The sequence below is a fragment of the Peromyscus eremicus genome, chromosome 4 (genome assembly GCF_949786415.1).
Source record: "Peromyscus eremicus chromosome 4, PerEre_H2_v1, whole genome shotgun sequence".
Lineage (NCBI taxonomy): Eukaryota > Metazoa > Chordata > Mammalia > Rodentia > Cricetidae > Peromyscus > Peromyscus eremicus.
The window spans coordinates 45426215-45447562 of record NC_081419.1 but is presented as its reverse complement, the minus strand read 5'-3'; positions in this window follow the sequence as shown (position 1 = coordinate 45447562).

The following is a 21348-nucleotide window of genomic DNA, read 5'->3' as shown; positions in this document are numbered from 1 at the left end:
AATGTCACCTCTCTACAGTGGTTTCCAAACTTTTAGTTGCTAATGCACTGTACGTAGTGAAAAGAGAGCAGCGATCTGTATTGTAGCATGGATTCTAATTGGTTTTAACAATAAAAACCTGGAGTCAGATATCAGAGTAAATGCTGAAAGATCAGAGAAGCAAAGGAGCAGCCACAATCACCTTTTACCTTCATGACTCCTCAGACCCAAGAGGGGCCAAGCTCCTGTATTGGCCCTCCTTATATTCCTCTCTCCACCCAACCATATCACTTCCTGTCTCCTGTCTATACAGACCTCCAGACCTCTATGGTTAACTAACGGCTAGCTCAACCCTCTGATCTTCAGGCAAGCTTTATTTGTTAGAGCACAAACAAAATATCACCACACTGTGTTTCTTAAGAAGCATGGAGAAGTTTGAGGTTTTGGTCAATAGAATAATGATTCCCTAGTACAATACTGAGCTGCTAGTGAAATCGCTGAAACTTGAAAGCATTTCTATATGAAATGACTTATTTGATTAGGATTTTTTTCCTGTTTAGTAAATAGCAGTACTAAGAATAATTTCATCCCAGTAGGGTCAGCATATAAAATAATCCTGTAATATAAACATACTGTGCTCCCAAGGTTCAATGCATTTATTTCTAGCTTTGCACACATAAACTGTAATTACTGGGCTTATCAACTTAACTTTTTCCTAGGAAATAGAAAATTGGTACAAATCATGTGTTTTCTTCTGTGTCTCCAAGTACTTCTCACCATTTTAAATAATTTATTCAAACAGTATGTAATTCTGTTCCAATTCTAAATGTATAAGAAAATGTTATACTGCAATTAATTACTAAAGCCAGGTGAAATATATAAATATATTCTCTCTTACAAATTTAGTTTACATCTTGAGTGCTTGAAAATGCCTGTGCTTGTGCTTCAAACCAAGATGAACAAGGCACGGTAATGGCCAGTTCATCTGCCACTCTATTATTTTCTTTTTTTATTATTAAGAAATATTTTATTCATTTTACATACTAATCACAGATCCTCCTCTTCCCTCCTCCCATTCCTCCAGCCTCCCCACCAATGCACCCCCATTCTCTCCTGCAAGAAGGTAAGGCCTCCCATGGGGCATCCACAGAGCCTGGTACATACAGTAGAGGCAGGTCCAAGCCCCTCCTCTTACCTCAAGGCTGTGTAAGGTGTCCCACCATAGGTAATGGGCTCCAAAAAGCCGGCTCATGCATCAGAGATGGATCCTGATCCTACTACCAGAGGGCCCCTTAAGCAGATCAAGCTACATAACTGTCAGACTTATGCGGAGGGCCTAGTCCAGTACTGTGGAAACCCCCTCCCCCACAGGTGTTGGTCCAAATTTCATGAGTGCCTACAAGTTTGGTTCAGTTCTCTCTGTAGATTTCCTCATCATGATCTTGATGCTGTTTCCTCATAGAATCCCTCTTCTCTCTTTTCGACTGGACTCCTGGAGCTCGGCCTGGTATTTGGCTGTGGATCTCTGCATCTGCTTCCATTAGTTACTGGAGAAAGGCTCTATGCCACTCTATTTTTATAGCTGAAATTTCTACCTTAGAAAATCCTGTAAGTTATACCTGCTATCCTAACCTCCCTTAGATTGCTTGTTAAGTATACCCTTCCCTCTGATATCAGCTTTTAGTTTCTTTTCCATAATCTAATGTCAACCTTTTTCTTCCTCCAATAAGCATACAGCCTTTTCCTGCAGGTCAGGATAAGTTTGTACAACACATCTCAAGACTGTGTTAATATATATATATATATATATATATATAATTTCTAAACAGTGTTCTAAAGGGCATAAGCAAAGTTGATCATTATTTAAACTGTTTTGTTTGTTGCTTATTTCCTAGGTGTGATCTAGGAGAGTGGAAGAGATGAAAGTTAATTTAAATCTTTTTCGTAATTTGCGACAAATGTCAAATTAAATTATTCACAATCTTTATACAATTTTTGTTCATGATAATTTTTTATGTCTTAAAAACAGAAGTTTGATTTCTGGTCTTCTTCAGACCCTACCTGCTCTGTTTTCATATGTCAGGGTTAGTACATGTAAATATAGATTTCTTGACCCTGACAGTTGTAGGCTTGCAATTCTGCCAGGTAAAAAAAGTCTGAGGGTCCATACAGCCATAGGAAGGTAATAACCAGGGTTTTTAAAAATAGCATTACATTCAATTCTGTCACTGATTTTCTATTTGACATTAGACTATGAAACAAAGATATCAAGACATTAAATGTGGGCAAACAATGTAAGTCCTATTAGCCTAAGGGTAAGCAATGGATGATCTCATTTAATTTGTGGAAAGTCTGATAGCAGAAACTTTGCAAATGAAATTAAATGCTATGCCTCATTGAATGAGCTCAGAGCTCTCCAAGGGTGGACCCAAGTTCCAGAATCCAGCAAATAACAAGCTGTGCCTTTAATTGAGCGGTAATGCCGAGATGGTTAGTTAGCAAAGATATTGAGAAGGATGGAAATGATCAGCCCTGAAGGAATCTGAGACTCAGCCATTTCAGTGAAGGTCTCAAAAATTCAAGATGGAATAAAAAATAGGTTAGCTTTCCAGATTTTATTTTCCAATGGATGAGTAATTCCCAACTTTGAGTCTCTTTATCTCCTGCAAAGAAGCCAGACAATATTTTGGTACGAATCATAAGCAGCTCTTCCTTCTGAAGATATCCATCTAAGAGTGTTTAGAATTACTTTATTGCTTAGTATTTTCTACTTGTCATTATCTTGTCACGTTTTGGGAAGTATTGGGGATACACTGAAATACCCTGTTTCTACTTACTTGTTATGAATTATGTTGATACAATGCAGTCTTCAGGTGTAAAGTGTAGTAAGGTTGACCCACTGTTTAGTATACCCACCTGCCTTCTAATGCAGTCATTATAGGGCTTCTGTTTCAATGGCTTTACTATTAGAATTCCCTCAAACTCTTCTCAGACATGCTGTCTAATAACTTAAGACCTACAGCAGCACAGGTGCTTTTCTGGCTTATATGAACTTGTAATTAATACATATGGCCTAAGGCACAAGTCAGATCAGATGTGGCCAGTGGCACCCTAGGCATAGAAGATATGACTGATTTCTGACTCTGACGCCTAAGGGCTTGCATTCTGTTGTACAGTGATGTTCTTTTGCCACAGCAGTTCAAGAGTGATTCAAGGTCCCCAACTCATGGGGTTCTTATGAGTACTTAGTAAAACAACAGGTACAGAACATCTTCTAAAAATATTTTAGGGAATAGAGAAATTTATCACATATTAAGAGCACTGACTGCTCTTGTAGAGGACCCAGGTTTGTTTAACAGCATAAACATGGCAACTCGTTAACATTTGTAACTCCAGTTCTGGGACTCTGATGCCCTTTTCTGACTTTCATGGGCAGAGTACTCATCTGATACACTTACATGAATTCAGACAAAACACCATACACATAAAATAATATAAACAAATATATAATTAATATACATGTTATATATGTAACTAATAGATATTAGTTTTGTAATTAGCATAAAATTGACAAAATTCTCTCATTTTCATATATAATGTATTTTTTTGCTGGTCCTCATCTTTCTTTTTTTTCTCTCCCCTCCCCCATTCCTAATGCCTTTTGTCTTCCAGTAGTCAATTTTCATATCATATGTGCTCTAACATTCTCTTTCCTTCTCCCCACTTCTCCTTTAAATTCTTTACCCTACTTGTAACCCCTCTTCTCGCTCCAGGATCTATACTCATACACCCACATATATAAGCACATGTAAAAACAGAAAGCTATGAACCTCAGATAAGGGAGAACAGGTAGTATGTATCTTTCTGAGGCTAGGTATATTTGAATGTATTAAAATGTAGATGGACATTTTCTGAAGATTTTATAATTTCTGTTCTCTTCATGACTGAATAACGATCTTGTTGTGTATGTGTACCACATTTTCATTATATATTCATGTGGTTATGTGGCCATTTTCACTTCCTTCTTATGTAAACAGAGAAGCTATAAACATGGATATGCCAGTATGTCTTTAGTAGAATATAACATCCTTGAAGCATGTGTCTTGGGATGCTATAGCATTTGTATTTGTAGTTGGTAGTTCTATGTTTAGTGTTTTGAGGAGAAGCTTTTGTACAACAAAGGAAAGTATCATTAGAGTAAAAAGACAGCCTGTAGAGTAAGAGAATGTTTATCAACTATATTTAAGATAGGAGTTAATATCTAAAGTGTGTAAAAAACTGAAAATTTATATATACAGGTTTCCTAAACTGCCAATGAATAAATGGGCAATTAACCAAAGAGATAGCTCAGACAAGAAGAAACATTAATGGCCAATAAATATTTTTTTAAAGTATTCAATGTCATCAGCCATCATATAAAGGCAAAGTAAAACTACTTTGAGTTTCCATCAGCCTCACATTAGTCAGAATGGATGCAAAGAACCTCAAAAGCTGGTGAGGTTGTGGGTAAAGAGAAACCCCATTCATTGCTGATAGGAGTGTGAACTGTATAGTCACTCTAGAACATCTTTATAAATGGCTGACCACTATGTTAGGTATTGGCATTAATACTTTCCCCTAGAAAGAAAGTTTAGATTTAGGAATTAAATGACAATTGGTTTTGAATTATAATTGTATGCCTTAATTAATTGTAAAGAACCTTATAAAATTATATGCTAAACTTGAATGACCTTGAGTTAACTTGTCTAGCCTGATAGCGGCCTACCTAAGGCTTTTGTGGTTACCTACCTGTGTAAAACTTGTAAAGAGATGAACAGTTGTCCTAAAACTCTATTCAAACAAATTAAGGATTAATAGATAAGGACATTTGCTATATAGTTTGAAATAAGATTTAAAAAGAATTTGAAAACAGGATGTGAATCAGGCAGCACTGGTAGAGAAACCTCTAGGGGCAACATACTTTAAATTATGGCTTTTGTACCTTGGACAGATTTATGGTTTTATTTGATGAAATTCAGAAACACATATATCCACATGAGAATATTGTATCAAAATACAGGTCATTTCATTTCCACCACTTTGGAAAATCTCCTCAATGCCCTTTATCTGTTAATATTCTTGTAGGCAACATCTGTTAATCTTGTTATAAGAGATTATTTTATATTATTTGAACTTTGTAAAAATGCAATATTAGAACATCTTGTTTTTTTTCCTCTCACTTATTAATAAGATGTTTTGGTGATTCATCAGTGTAACTTTGTAGACTCATTCGTAATTTTTAGTCATTGCTGACTACTACTCTACTAATGGTATGACAATCTACTTATTCATTTTTGTGTTAACTGTTTGTGTTATTTGGGGAACTTAGTAGGTTAAAATAAAACTATTTGGGTGAGCATATATTTAATTTCTTTCTATTTAACCTGCCTACATAGTATCATTAATTTATAATATTAGTAAATATTTGATTTAAACAATTATTAAAATACTCTTCAAAATGTTTTTATTTTTACATGTGTACATATAATACTTGGCAATTTCTGCTGTTAATATATTCATCAAAATTTGGTATAGTCTGGGATAATTTTGCTTTTAGTGAATGTAGCATACTGTCCTCTTTTGGTTTTAATTAATACTTATTCATGAAGAATGATATTGAATACACTTATTAAGAACTTGTGATATTTCCAGATCAGGGGCCCCTAGTCCCTGTGTCTGAAGTCTATGGTGTCTTTAGCAATAAAGATACAGCTTCCACATCTTAGGGGCAACCGAGGACAACAGCAACAACCAGTAATGTTAATGTTTGGGCAGTCTCTTGGACAATGTTGACCAGATATTCAAGAGAGCTTTTTATGCCAGGTGTCGAGATTTGTTTTAGATGGTCTTTGGCACTGGAGGGGGCATTATCAACTCACACAGAAAAATTTCATTTAATATATATTAAAAATTTTAATTAATATATATGTGTGTGTGTGTGTTTATACACAGACTTACATGTACTACAGGCTGTTTTAGCTAGATAGATAAAAGTATAATTCTCATGACTTTTTCAGACATCCTTGCAATCATTTCACACTCCCCCCCCCCACTGCTTCTGCATTTGTCGCCTTTCCTTCTCCCTAGTTAAACACCTCCTTTTTTCCTCATTTCCTCCTTTAGACAACCTGTACCCTGCTGTCCTCCACACTACTGTTCTCCCACCTGACCACCCTGCAATGGTCCCACTTTACTGTCCTGGTTTCTGCAGTTTCTGCAGAATGTGTACTCACATCTGAAGATTTGGAGCCAGGAGCCTCTAATGAAAAAGGACATGCGACTTTTGTCTTTCTGGGTCTGGGTTAACTCACTAAAGATGATCTCTCTCGTTCCAGCCAATTATCTGAATTGTTCATTTTTTTTACAGCTAAATAGTATTCCACAGTGTATATGTACAATAATTTCATTGCCTATCTGTCAGTTGGAGGGCATTTAAGTTGTTTCAATTTCTTAGGTATTGTGAATAGGGCAGCAATAAACATGGCTGAGCTTTGAGTATATACTCAAGGAGTAGTATAGTTGGGTCACATGGTAGATTTACTTCTAGCTTTTTGATAATTCTGATTTCCAGAGTGGTTGGAGAAGTTTGCAGTCCCACCAACCATGAATGGGTGTTTCCTTTCCCCTACACTCTATCCAGCATTTGTTGTCAGATATTTGACTGATCTTTTCAATTCTGAGTGGGATAAAATGAAATCTTAAAGATGTTTTGATTTTCATTTCACTAATTGCAGGGGATGAAGAACATTTTTGAGATGTTTCTTAGCTTCTATTTCCCCCAGGTTTTTTTTTTTTAAGAACTCTATGTTCAGATATGATTGAATGGGTCATTTTGAATTTTTTGTTTATTTGGTTTTTTGAGGTGTGTGTGTGTGTGTGTGTGTGTGTGTGTGTGTGTGTGTGTTCTGGATATTAGTTTTCTGTCAGATGTATAGCTGGCAGAGATTCTTTCCCATATTGTAGAAGTCCTTTTCAACAAATTGATTTCTTGTTTAGCTCTGCAGAAGCTTTTAAATTTTATGGAGACTCAATTGTCAGCTGTTAGCTGTAATTCTTAGGTAAATGGAGTCCTACTTACAATATCATTCCCAAAGGAGGGAAGCAACCGACAGACCTATCCTGCTATGAGATCTATGAACCACAAAACAAACAGTATGGTACATGAACAGTGAGGGTGAAGAGTGACACACATTCCTTGATAGTAACTCTGTAATTACACTGCTCTACAAGTGGGACATCATGCCTGGTACTGTTCTTATGTCTAAGCGTGGGTTTGTGCGTGTGGCTGTTGTTCCTATGGAGGTCAGAAGAGGGTACCACATCTGCTGGAGCTAGTTTCATGAGGTTGTGAGCTGCCTGATGTGTGTGCCAGGATCTTAACTTGGGTCTATGCAAGTAGAGAAAGCACTTTTAACTTTTGATCCATCTCTACAAACCCATCATTGGATCATTTAAAAAAGTTTGCTTTGTAAAAATATAAACTGAGAATATGTTTTCTCGGTGTACATTGTTTCTTACTTTTTAATTTGAAATCAAGTTTCTTTATCATTTTATTTTATGGCTTTACTTTTATTGCCTTCTCTAAAAATGTTTTAAGTATTTTAGATGACAAAAGTATTTCTTTTAACAAAATAATTTTAGCTCTTTATACCTGTGCTGCATCACAGAATTAATTTCCCGTGAATTAGATACTTGGCAATTCTTTGTACTCAGACTTTCCGGTAGTATGCAAGAGAAGAGTTTCCTTTTCAGTTGAAGTGCCTGGTAATTGAAAACCCCCTCTGTCTACATCAGTTTCTGGACCGTTCTCACTGTAGAGCTCTTTCTTAATACGTATATTCATACCTCATTTTCTTTCTTTCTTCTTCTTTTTTCTTTTTTTTTTTTTTTTTGGTTTTTCGAGACAGGGTTGCTGTGGGATGTTCTGTATGACAAAAGTGTTGCTGATTGGTCAATAAATAAAACACTGATTGGCCATTGGCTAGGCAGGAAGTGTAGGCGGGACAAGGAGGAGAATAAAGCTGGGAAGTGGAAGGCTGTGTCAGGAGAGACACTGCCAGCCTCCACGATGACAAACAGCATGTGAAGATGCAGGTAAGCCACGAGCCACGTGGCAAGGTATAGATTTATAGAAATGGATTAATTTAAGCTGTAAGAACAGTTAGCAAGAAGCCTGCCATGGCCATACAATTTGTAACCAATATAAGTCTCTGTGTTTACTTGGTCGGGTCTGAGCGGCTGTGGGACTGGCAGGTGAGAGAGATTTGTCCTGACTGTGGGCCAAGCAGGAAAACTCTAGCTACACAGGGTTTCTTTGTGTAGCTTTGCACCTTTCCTGGATCTTGCTCTGTAGACCAGGCTGACCTTGAACTCAGAAAGATCCGTCTGCCTCTGCCTCTCGAGTGCTGGGATTAAAGGTGTGCACCACCACCACCCGGCTCATACCTCATTTTCTACATAAACTTTTTATATTAAAATCACAATCTGCAGTGTAAATATTCCAATATCTTTTTCATTATTGCCTTAGTCAATTTCTTTTTTACTATGATTGCAAAAAATCAATAAGAAGCTCTTCAAATTTATAAAATCTGCATTAAGGTTTTGGTTAGAGTTGCATTGAATTAGAGATGAGTGAGGGCTTTATTTCATAGTAACACTTGTAACTAATGAAATATATAAATATATCAATTTAATCTCTGGTCTTTCTGAGAATACTGTACTGCTTCAAGTTACTAGTTTATTGGGATGCCTTTTCTTCTCCCGTGAACTTTATTTGCAACTTTTTGTCAACCTTATTAGAAATGATTTTCTTAGTTGTTGATTATCCAAATATTTATTTCTTTTACATAGGAGTCTGTTTCATTCATTGTATTAGCTTCACATTTTGTGTAGCAAATATAATCTTAGTAGCTTAAAACAACATGCATTTGTCTGTAAGTTCTGTACCTAGAAGTCTAGGCATGGCATGCCCTAGTTTGCTTGCCAGTATATTCTTAAGTTGAAAATCAAGTTTCCAGTCATACTTAGTTCTTATTTAGAGTCAGGGAAATATGCATCCAGAGTCGTTTGAGTTGCTGGCATAATTTCCTTGCCTTTTGTTTGTTTTTCCTCTTTTTATTGAGTAAACCTATTTTTCATGCTGTATATTCTGATCATTGTTTCTCCTTACTCAAGTCATCCCATATCCTCCCTACCTCCCACCCATAAACTCCACATCTTCTTTCTCTCTCTCTCTCTCTCTTCAGAAAACAAACAAGTCAATCAAAACCAAACAAACATGAATAAAACAAAGTAAACAGGCAAACAGAGAAAGAAGGACAGATGGACAGAGCTACAGAGACACACACAAAATCCACAAACTCAGAAACCATAGCAGATAAACAAAAGTAAAAATTTAAAAAAAAAATGCCCAAACAAAGCATTATGAGACAAAAATTCTCCAAAAATGTCATTGAATTTGTTTTGTGTTAGCCAACTACTGCTGAGCATAGAACCTCTCTTAAGTGTGGTTTCTATACCCAATGAGATGCCATTGGAAGAAATTAGTTTTCCCTTTGCTAGTGGTGGATTATTGGAGGGGTTATAAATGGGGACTTGTGTCCATTTCTCTTCTCAGTGATGGGTCCCCATTTGGCCTTAAATCTGTGAAGCCATTGTGAATGCTACCATTGTTTCAGTAAGTTCATCAGTCCTGTTGTGTCTGGAAGTCATTGTCTCTTTCTTTCTTTCTGTCTCCTCTTCTACATAGTTCCTAAGCCCAGAGAAGAGGGTTTTGATGGACACATCCCATTTTGGAGAGAGTGTTCTAAGGTCTCACTCTCTGCACACTGTCCAAATGTGAATATCTTTATTAGCTCTTATCTCCTGTATGACAAAGCTTCTATGTCTGATGGTGGTTGAGCAAGGCACTGATCTAAGGGTATAGCAGAACGTCAATAGGAGTCATTTTATTATATTACTTTAGCAGAAGAGTAGTATTTGGGCTTTCTCTAGGTCACTGGCCTATCTAAGGTTCTTGGCTACCTGAGCAGTGTCAGGTATGGGTTCCTTCTCATGCAATGGCCCTTAATCCAATTAGATAGTGGATGATTACTGCCACAACATTTTGCCATTAGTGCATGAGTGTGTCATACAGATGTATTACCTCTGTAGATGGAAGGGTTTGTAGATGGGTTGGTGTTTAGCTTTCTCCTCTGGAAGTGCGCAGGATACCTTATAGTGGCAGGAACACTAGTCAGCAAGGATATAGGCTTTAGTTATGAATCAGCTCAATGTCTCCATGTTCAATGAGATACACAGGTGTTGTTTTAAGCAACAGGGCATTACCATCAGATTGTGGAGAGAAATGAATAGCTTTGAAAATAGCCTGGGTTGCTTGGAGTTTCCATGGTGCCCCGTTGGCCAATAACTCAATTATATGTAATGTATTCTGGCATTGTTTCACTCAGTGCCAAGAGGTTCAGTTGGGGCTTTGTCTCTCCTGTTATTTTGATTCTTTTTAGATATTTTTCCATGTAAGAATATATTTAAGAGGCTTCTACTATAGTTGGCTTCCATTTTACCCATTAAATGACCCTTAGTGCTCTATGTCCCTCCCCATATTTCCTTTCTTACTCCTCTTTCCTCCCCATTTCCATTTAATCCTCCCATTCCAGATCCCCCATCTCTCCATTCCTATGTAAGACAGAGCATGGCCCTCCATTCTCAGAGGATGCTATTTTCTTTGCTATGGTACTTCCATCATCAAAGAAAGCAGTGGAGAATCTCTGTGCTTTTAAATCACTCTCATACTTTGAATCTTTCTCATTAGCTTGAGTCCTCTTCCTTTATAGTCTCATTGGGCTAACTGCAGATAATCTCTTCTTAAGGACAAGTAATTTAGGACCTTAATTACTTCTTGTTGTAACATAAAGCTTTTGGAATGGAGATTAGAATACAGTTCATACTCAATAGATTTGTTAAGGCATAATTTAATGATTAGGTAGCAATTCTATATAGAGGGATGGATTTCCCAGACTATATCATGGTTTCCATAATTTTGATAATTCTAAATCATGGCTACATAAGGGGAATATATGAATACAATAGTTTGCTACAATACAATTAATCCTCACTGTAGATTTTGCTAACATTTCATTGAATTTCTTGAGAAATGATAGTAATTATTATTTATTGCTTAGCATTTGGGAGTTTGAGATGAATGGATTTAACCATCACTTTTCCAAGCATGATAAATTTAATGCTGTGACCTTTCATTAACGTAATGATTTTTTTACACTTATCTCTCTGGTGTGTGCCTAAACTGTGTCCAAACTATCTCACATCAAATGTAGCACTGTAGCTATGTGCTCTAATCCTTCTGCTTTGCATATAAAGACACTAAGCTTAAAGAGAATCTTAACAAGATAGTTAATAGCAATCTGCTCATTAGTCCAGGCAGCCTGTCTCTGTAGAGGGGATCCTAGGTGATATGCTATATTATTAATAAATAGCATAGATCTGATGTGTGTGAAATTCTTCAAATCAGTTCAAATTGTTCATGTTTAAAGAACAGATTGCTTGAGGGGAATAGAAGTAATAAAGCAATACGCTTGGGAGAAGGGAAAAAAGTAGTTCCTGGGGTCATTCCTCACTGGTCAAAGTTAAGTCTTGAAAATGTTGTTTCTTTGCTCCCTTTTAAAGAGTGGATAATTGAGAATTAAATTTCTGAACATGAATGCACACTACTCTGGCAGGCAAGAATTAGGAAGGGAATTGTTATACCTTCTTGGAAACACACAGTCAGGAGCACAGGAACACAGGGAACATTTTTTTTAAAGGAAAAATTGACATTCTGAAAGCCTTGTATCACTAAGATGCTCTGCTGGAAAACAATAACATTTCACAGAGAAATATATCAGCTAAATATTTGTTAATCTTTTATTCTAGATAGAAAGCACAAGAGCCTGCATTTTGCTCTCTGAAATTCTAGTTTAGACAATTTTTATAGGTCACGCCATGGGGAGAGATTAGTTATTTGAATTAATATTTATGGCTTCAGAGATGATTGGAGAGTTTCTGGGATGTCTTCTGTCCCTCAATTTCTCCTCCCTTGGTATGCCACACAGCTATCATATAATCACAGCTGGTAATTGCCATGAGTTAATGTATAGATATTTAAATTTAAGTATGCATTTTTCCTGGTGGTACTTTGCTATTAGTCAGTTTTTCATTTTTTCCAGTAGCTGATACTTCAATAGAATAAATAAATTGAATAGTACAACAGAATACAATAGAATAGAGAGTTGGAGAGGAAGAAGGAAGCTATGTAACAATATAGTTTAACACTGAGAGTTATTAGGGAATATTATTTTAAGGTATGTTACTTTTATTTATGTTGCATTTGTTTAACTCTGTGAAGCTGTGTGATGGGGCCTGTTTAAAACACCTGCTGATCTAAGAAAGAACTGAAGAGCCAATGGTGCTGGCATAACTGGATGTCAACATGTAGAAGATTGCAAATAGATCTATATCTGTCACCAAGCACAAAACTCAGGTCCAAGTAGATCCAAGACCTCAACATAAATCATGTTACACCAAACCTGATAGAAAAGAAAGAATGCAAGAAACTAGACATCAAAATACCTAACAGTCCAATTAAAAATGGACTACATATCTTAACAGAGAATTCTCACCAGAAGAATCTCATATGGCAGAAAGACATTTAAGGAGTTGCTCAACATTCTTAGTCATCAGGGAAATCCAAATCTAAACAACTCTGAGATTCCATTTTACACCTGTCAGAATGGCTAAGATCACAAACAGTGATAACAGTTTATCATCAGAGAGGATGTGGAACAAGGGAAACACTACTCCACTACTGGTGGAAATGCAAACTTGTACAGCAACTTTGGAAATCAATGTGGCAGTTTCTCCGAAAATTCAGAATCAATTTACCTCAAGGCACAATGATACCACTCTTGGGCATATACCCAATGAATGCTCAATCATAACACAAGGACACTTGATCAACTATGTTCATAAGAGCATTATTCGTAATAGTTAGAACCTGGAGACAACTTAGATGCCCCTTAACCAAAGAATGGATAAAGAAAATGTGGTACATGCACACAATGGAGTACTACTCAGCAGTAAAATACAATGACATCATGAAATTTGCAAACAAATGGATGGAACTAGAAAATATCATCCTGAGGGAGGTAACCCAGACTCAGAAAGACAAACATGGTATGTATTCACTCATAAGTGGATACTAGAGGTAAAGCAAAGGATAGCCAGAATACAACCCATAGCTCCAGAGAAGCTAGCTAACAAGGAGGACCCTAAGAGGGATGCATGGATCACCCTGGGGAAGGGAAAATAGACAAGATCTCCTGAGTAAACTGGGGGTGAGGGAGGGCAAAAGTGGGTAGGGGATGGGATATGAGAACATAAGGGAACGGTATGGTTGAGCTGGAACAGGGACAGAGTGGGAGAGCAAGGAAAGAGATATCTTGATACAGGGAGACATCATGAGGATAGGGAGAAACCTAATGCTAGGGAAGTTCCTAGGAATCCACAAGGATGACCCCAGCTTAGACTACTAGCAATAGTGGAGCGGGTGTCTGAGCTGGCCTACCCTGGTAATCAGATTGGTGAATACCCTAACTGTCATCATAGCACCTTCATCCAGTAACTGATGGAAGCAGATGCAGAGATCCACAGCCAAACACCAGGCCGAGCTCCAGGAGTCCAGTTGAAGAGAGAGTAGAGGGATTCTATGAGCAAAGGGCATCAAGATCATGATGGGGAAACCTACAGAGGGAACTGAACCAAGCTAGTGGAAACTCATAAACTTTAGACCAACACCTGTGGAGCCTAGACCAACAGCTGTGGAGCCTCCATGGGACTGGACTAGGCCCTCTGCATAAGCAAGACAGTTATATAGCTTGGTCTGCTTAAGGGGCCCCCTGCTAGTAGGATCAGGTTCTATCTCTAATGCATGAGCTGGCTTTTTGGGGCCCATTACCTATGGTGGGACACCTTGCATAGCCTTGATGCAGTGGGAAGGGCTTGGACCTGCCTCTACTGAATGTACCAGCCTCTGCTGATTCACCATGGGAGGACTTATCCTTTCAGAGGAGGAAATGGGGGTGGGTGGGTTGGGGAAGGGAAGTTGGGAGGCAGGAGGAGGTAAGAGAGGGGGATCTGAGGTTGGTATGTAAATTGAATAAAAATTTTCTTAATAAAGAAAAAAATATGTTGGAAAAATAAAAACAAATAAATAGATAAATGGAATAAGCCTCTGTGTGGTATTTATTTGAGCACTGGATGGCAGGCCCCACCAAAAGAGCAAAACAAATAACAGCATGCCTGAGATGGTAAAGTCTAGGAAAAAACTCTATGGCAACCAAAACAGAGTACTAGGTACATAGGATTCTGATAAACAAGGTTTCCATTAGTGGTAGAAAACCAAAGGGGAATTAGGAGGCAGTTGTGATGGTTAGTTAAAACAGTTTAGAATCCCCTGGAAACAGTACTAATGATGAATTATCTAGATCAGGTTGGCCTGTGGGCATTTCTGTGGTGGACTGTTTGGATTGCTTGTTGACTCAGAAGACCCATTCCACCATCGGCAGTACCATTTCCTAGGTAAGGACTGTGGAACTATATAGAACTGGAAAAAGCTAGATGAGAAGAAGGGGGCAAGTAAGGATGTGTTTATTCTCTCTTTACTCTTGATTATGGGACAGGACGACCTGGTTGAATTACTACTGCCCTGACTTCCCTAAAACGGTGGACTGAAGCTCAGAATCGTAAGAGGAACAACGCTTTCTCCAGTAATTTGTTTTTGGTCAGGTGGTTTTATCACGGCACCAGAAATGAAACCAGGGCATCAGGAAACCAGAGGCCGTGACTCTCAGGTACTGAACAGGATCAGTCCCAGCATGAGGAAGTTGTGATCTGCAGGAGAGCAGATGAGAGAGTGGGCACATTTATCAAAAGAAGACCCAGCACTCATCTGTTTTCCACGCAATACGACCCAGCCAACTATATCTCAGATTTCCAGAAAGTGGGGATAAAGCACCAGGAGCGGACAAAGAAGGAATTAATTGAAAGGTATTCGAAGCAGTTGCTGGCCACCTTGTGCACACCTCTGTCTTTCACGTTCCTTGAAAACTGTCAGTTCCTTCTTCTGCACTGAGGACTTTGTCTTTTGTTTTCCTCTTGAAACTGCAGGGATCAAGAAATTGAATTTCCTGCTCCTGCTTTGCAGCACTCTATAGCCAACGTTTCTCTGGCTACTTGAATTGGTTTAAATGTGTTGTCTTTTGCAGGGGGACCAGAATTTTTCCAAGTGTTTTTGTGCCAGCAGTCCACTCTAGTGGAAGCTCAAGAAGGAGCCCTTTATCTACCTCCTTCCTTTCCGAGATCTTCTCTCAATGCCAGAGTTACTATATTCCCAAACTGGCATTGCCCACTGGAGTCCGTGTTTCCAATTCTGTCATTCAATAGAAGTTGATGTTTGAGAAAGAAATTACAATACTGCTATCACCTAAAGTGTAATTAAGTATAGTCTCTTTTGAGGGGCATAGTATTCACTTATTAGGGTTACTTTCACTAAGAAATATGGACTCTGAAGTATTAGCAAAATTTAACAGAAATTTAATGAATAGTTATTATACAGCAGGCATACTAAGTTCTTTCATATGTTATTATTTTTACAGCCCAATAATAGTCTACTTACATTGCTACTCTAATAGTTAAATATGATTTCATCTGCTCAGTTCTTAGCCTCAGTGTGGCGGGACTTTAACAGTGAAAAAATGAATTACAACACATAGCCAAATAAATTTCATATATATATATATCCAGTTTATTGTTCAGACTTCCCAATCTCTCTTTTGAAAGTCTATACCAAAATAAAAGTTTAGAGAATGTATGTCACCATCGCTTCATTTAAAACTCCTATCTCTTTTGTTCTCTAAGATCTGTCATTTAATATCTCTTTCTACTTTTGGCCTTCCTGAAACACCAGAAGGCTATGAAGTCTTTTGGGGATAATATATTACTGCTGCGGGATATACATTTGAATTTTTAGAATGGAAGTAGCAGAATATTTGGCTCACAGTGGCAGAACAAAGATTTTGAATATTTAATATAACTAGAAGTCGAAGTCAATTGTTTCAATTGATTTTGTACTATTATCCAGAGCCCAATTTGTTCTTATTTTATTTTATTTCATTTAATTTTAGTTTAGTTTAGTTATATAGACAAAGTATCACTAAGGAGTCAGTGGCTGACTGACTAGCCTGACCTCAATTTCACACGAAGGACTTGCCTTTGCCTTATGAGTGCTGAGGTTAAAGTTAGTGCCACCATGCCCAGTCCCAAGTATATTTTTAATCTACTCTAAAAAACACATTTCTCAAATTATTTTTTAATTAGCAAATAAAGACATGGGTTTCATCTTGATAGTTTCCTATACATGTAGCATATGTGGTAGTTTGAAAGAGAATGGTCCCTATGGGCTCATATATTTCAATACCTGGTCCCCCCAGTTGTTGGAACTGTTTGGGAAGGATTAGGAGGTGTGGTCTTGTTGGAAGAGGTGTGTGATTGTGGGCGGACTTTGAGGTTTCAAAAGGCTCATGTCATTCTTAGTGTGTTCTCTCTGCCTGGAGTTGTATCTCAAGATGTAAGCTCTCAGCTACAATCTAGTCTTGTAACCACTTACCTGCAGCTATAAATTTAACAAGATGGACATGGCATCTAATTCTCTGAAACTGTAATCCCCAAATAAACTCTTTCTTCTACAAGTTGCCTTGGTCATCGTGTCTTATCACAGCAATAGAAAAGTGACTAAGATATTTTGTGCTGTTATTGTTTTATATTCTTACTTGCCCCTCTATCTGCCCTTCCTCTCAAGTTGGACATATTTTACAGTTTGCTCACAGAATGAATGCTGTAACCTTTCACTAATATAATGATACAGATATATATTACTGTCGGTCTTGAGAAAAAAATAGGCACTCAGAGAAAATAGGGGTTTCCTCCTGTTTTGTTGTATGAAAACTTATCATGCAAATGCAAGAAAATTTCTGCTTGTATCAGATGGGCTAGGACTGGATTATATGCCTAGACCATTCTGCTTTTTTGTAAATATTACTGATTGACTTATGCCTATCAGCTTAACTTACCAGGTATATTGCAATACAAAGTGTGTATGCAAACCATGTTCAATGGTAGGAAAAACCTATGATCTCAGCAACTAGAGAGGCTGAGGTGGGAAGATAGCTTGAATCCAGATGCTTAGAAGGCACATTTCTGAAAGAGAGGGTGTAAGGAAGAAAGAACCAACATTCTCCTGGCAAGTGTAAAGGAGAAGACAGTTGGCAGTTTTGCCATGGTGTGTGAGAATCTGAGAGTGCCTTCTGAGGTTCCTTGCACACTCTGAAGAAACATTGTGTTGTGCCGTTAGCCATTGCGAGTTTCAGTTTACTTTTGGAGTCTTCTTTCCTTGCATGCTGAGCAATGATCACTGTGATTTACTGCTCTGTAGGTATTCTTTCTTTGAATTTGCTTTTATTTTCAATCATGCTCCTTATTACAAAGAGAATCATCCAATAAGAGACGGAGAACAGGGTGACAAGCTCTGTTCGCCAGCCTCTTTGGCATCAGTACTAAGCCCTTTTCAATTCCCCATCTCTATGTGTACATCAGATTGCTTTCTTTCTCACAGCCCTTCTCAGTCCTGTATCAGAGAGGACTGACTTTCCTCTGGTCACCACTGTGAGTACTTGTGTGGCATGTATGATGACATCTACCTACATCTCCTCTGCTGTTTATATGGATTCATATCTTCTCATTCAGCATACTGAACACAGGTAGAACTTGGTCCCTTATTGAAGTTAGGAAGATCAAAGTAAGTTGAGAAAAACAAAGCTTTTCTTTCTACTTTAGCTTTTTTTTTTTTTTAGTACCAATTATCTTTAATTTCCCCCCAAACCACATTAATTTGTAAAATAAGACATACAAAAAAATAGCATGAAAAACAATTTAGAGTCTCAGTTCCAGGTAGCCACTTCTGCTTTTAAGTTCCAAGAGTCATTTACCCTGCTCAAATAATGGGGCTCAGGAGTGCTAGTTTATTATTAAGGCTGATTTCTCTCTTCTATTCATCCTTTTGCACAGATAAGAATGAATGTTGTGTGCCTCATTTGCAGTAGTTTTAAGCAGCTAAAATGTCTACAAAATTAAATATCTTATTTCTTATGATAATTCCATGCCCAGAACTTTAGACCGTTCTAAATGCTGATGACTAGCAAATAATGACCGCCAGCCTAATGGTTTCTTGTGAGAGCTGTTCAGCCACCAGGCCACCTTGCTTATGTCTACTTACCTATATACACTTTACTCAAACATTCCAAATTTTCACTTCATCTTTTTTTAAGATTTAGTTATTATTATTGTTTTAAATTATATATGTGTGTGCACGTGTCTGCATGTAATTATGTGATCATAGGTACAGGTGCCTGCAAGGCACAGAGGTGTCTCTTCTTTTGGAGCTGCAGTTACAGGGCGTTGTGATCTGTCTTCCTTAGGTACTGGGTAGCAAACTGCCCTCTTGCAAAGGCAGTATGTGGGCTGTGTTGGTGAGGGTCAGTATTTAGCACTATTCAGAGTCATATATTATCTGTGTAGTTTTAACAGCTAAGTGAATATTGACAAAGGTTACAGGTCTCCTCAGTGGCTAGTGATGTTGGTATCTGCAGTGGCATGAAGGATGATCTTCCTGCCTCATCCTCCCAAGGGCTAAGATGACAATAGTCTTGGTTTGTGCAATGTGAAGGATGGAATTCAGGGCTTCCTATGCACAAGGAAAACACTCTACCAGCTGAATCATATCCCAACCACTACCATATATTTTCCCTATGACATTCTTTGATTTGTTTATGAAAACATTATTTTTTCTTCTTATCACCACCATAATGAGTAAATAGCTTTACTGTAAATTTGGTTATTTAACTCTCACGTTAGACTGCACATTCTCTAGAAAGGATAAGACACTACTTACTTGGGAAACACAGGAATCTGCAAAGTGGCTGCTAAAGGCAGGACTTGAATATATCTCTTGAATGTATGAAGAGGCCGGCATGAGCAGCTTCATCTGTCTTTCCTCCTTCTATTTGCAGTTTGTGCAATGTCCGAACATGCAGAGCTCTTTTCTTGTTTAATATGCTCAGATTCTCAAATCCATTCCAAACATGTTTTAGAGAAATTACCTTACAGACAAATCTGCAATCTGTTTGAAAAATGTGGGGGGAAAAGAGTAGGGAAAAAAAAAAGACAGAGGAATATTTCCCTGCCTTTTCATGTCTGGTTCTTTATGCTGTGATGAAGGAACTGAGCTCTGAGAACAGTGATGAGGCTGGTACTTGTGCCCTCTGCTCCATTAGCCTGCTCTGTCTCAGCCAAACTCATTTCCCATGAGCCCCCTGGAGCCTCCCCTTTCACCTTCCCTAGCAGGTCAGAGCACCTCATCACACACTAATCTGTTTTATGCCTTGAAGAATCCTCACATATTGAGGTCTACCTTTTCTTACTTTCCAGTTTTCATTGACATTGACTTGTGTTACAATAGAATCACTTTCCTGGAAATTAAGGGATAAAGAATGGCTTATCAACTTTATTCTAAAATTATTATATTTCTATTAGACTTGATACCAGTAAACCTTTTATCTTCCTGGATTGCCTTATACAACAAACTTAGATTAAAATTAACTAAAAGCATACAAATTCTCAATCTTGATATTGGTAAATGCTTGTGGTAATAGTTATTTGTGTATGCATGTGTGAGTAGTATGCATGTTCATGTGCTTTTATGTAGGGGTATTCATGTGTGCTCATTTGTGTGGGGTATTCATGCACATGTGCATACTTGGAGACTCAGGTTAATATTGGGTATCTTCTGCAATATCACTACACATTATTCATTCAATTTCTCTCACTTGAAGACAGAAGTAGTCAATTGGAATAGATAGTCTGCATAGACAGTCTGTCTTAAGGATCCCCTGAGTCTGCCTTCTAAGTGAGTGCTTGAGTTATAAGTAGGCTACTATACCTTCCCATAATTAAGTGAATTTGGGTGATGTGGACTCAAGTCTTCATGCTTGAGAAGCCATCTGAGCTATTGACCCAGCTCCAGGTTGAGGCTTTGTTCCTTTTCATTCCAGGTGTGATTATCAGCTTTGGGAGTTTATTGGAACCTGTGCTGGAACCAAAGGGCAAGGAAAAGTAGTTTTGGAGAAAACCTGAAGCTATCAAAATTCTTTCTCCTAGAAAATTAAATTTAAATCAGTTGTCCTTACAATACTTAGAATTCAGTATTTAGAAACAAGCTGGACAATCCATGTATCCTTCCTATGGTCCTTCTTACTAGCTAGCCTCCCTGGCGCTGTGGGTTGCAGTCTGGTCATCCCTTGCTTTACATCTAGTATCCACTTATGAGTGAGTACATACCATGTTTGTCTTTCTGAGTCTGAGTTACCTCACTCAGGATGATATTTTCTAGTCCCATCCATTTGCCTGAAAACCTCATGATGTCATTGTTTTTCTCTGCTGAGTAGTACTCCGTTACGTATATGTACCACATTTTCTTTATCCATTCTTCAGTTGAGGAGCATCTAGGTTGTTTCCAGGTTCTGGCTATTACAAATAATGCTGCTATGAACATAGTTGAGCATGTGTCCTTGTGGTATGATTGAGCATTCCTTGGGTATATGCCCAAGAGGATGCATGGATTGACCAGTGATGGAGAAATGGATGAGATCTACAGGAGCAAACTGGGAGGTGAGGGGAGGGTAATGCGGGTCAAGGGACAGGGGATGAGAGCTTAGGTGAGTAGGAAGTTCAAGCTGGAACAGGAACAGAGTGGGAGAACAAGGAAAGAGATACCATGATAAATGAAGACCCCCATGAGAATAGGGAGAAACAGAGTGCTGGAGGGACTCCCAGGAATCCACAGGGATGACTCCACCATAGACTACTGGCAATGGTCGAGAGGGTGCCAGAGCTGACCTACTCTGGTGGTCAGATGGCTGAATACTCTAACTGTCATCATAGAACCCTCATGTAGTGACTGATGGTGACAGATGCAGAGATTCATGGCCGGGTACCAGGCAGCGCTCCAGGAGGCCAGTCAATAGGGGAGAGGAGGGATTCTGTGAGCAAGGAATATCGAGACCATGACTGGAAAAAGTACAGAGACAACTAGCCAAACTAGTGGAAAGGCATGAACTGTGGACCAATAGCTGAGGAGCCCCCATGGTACCCTGGACTGGGCCCTCT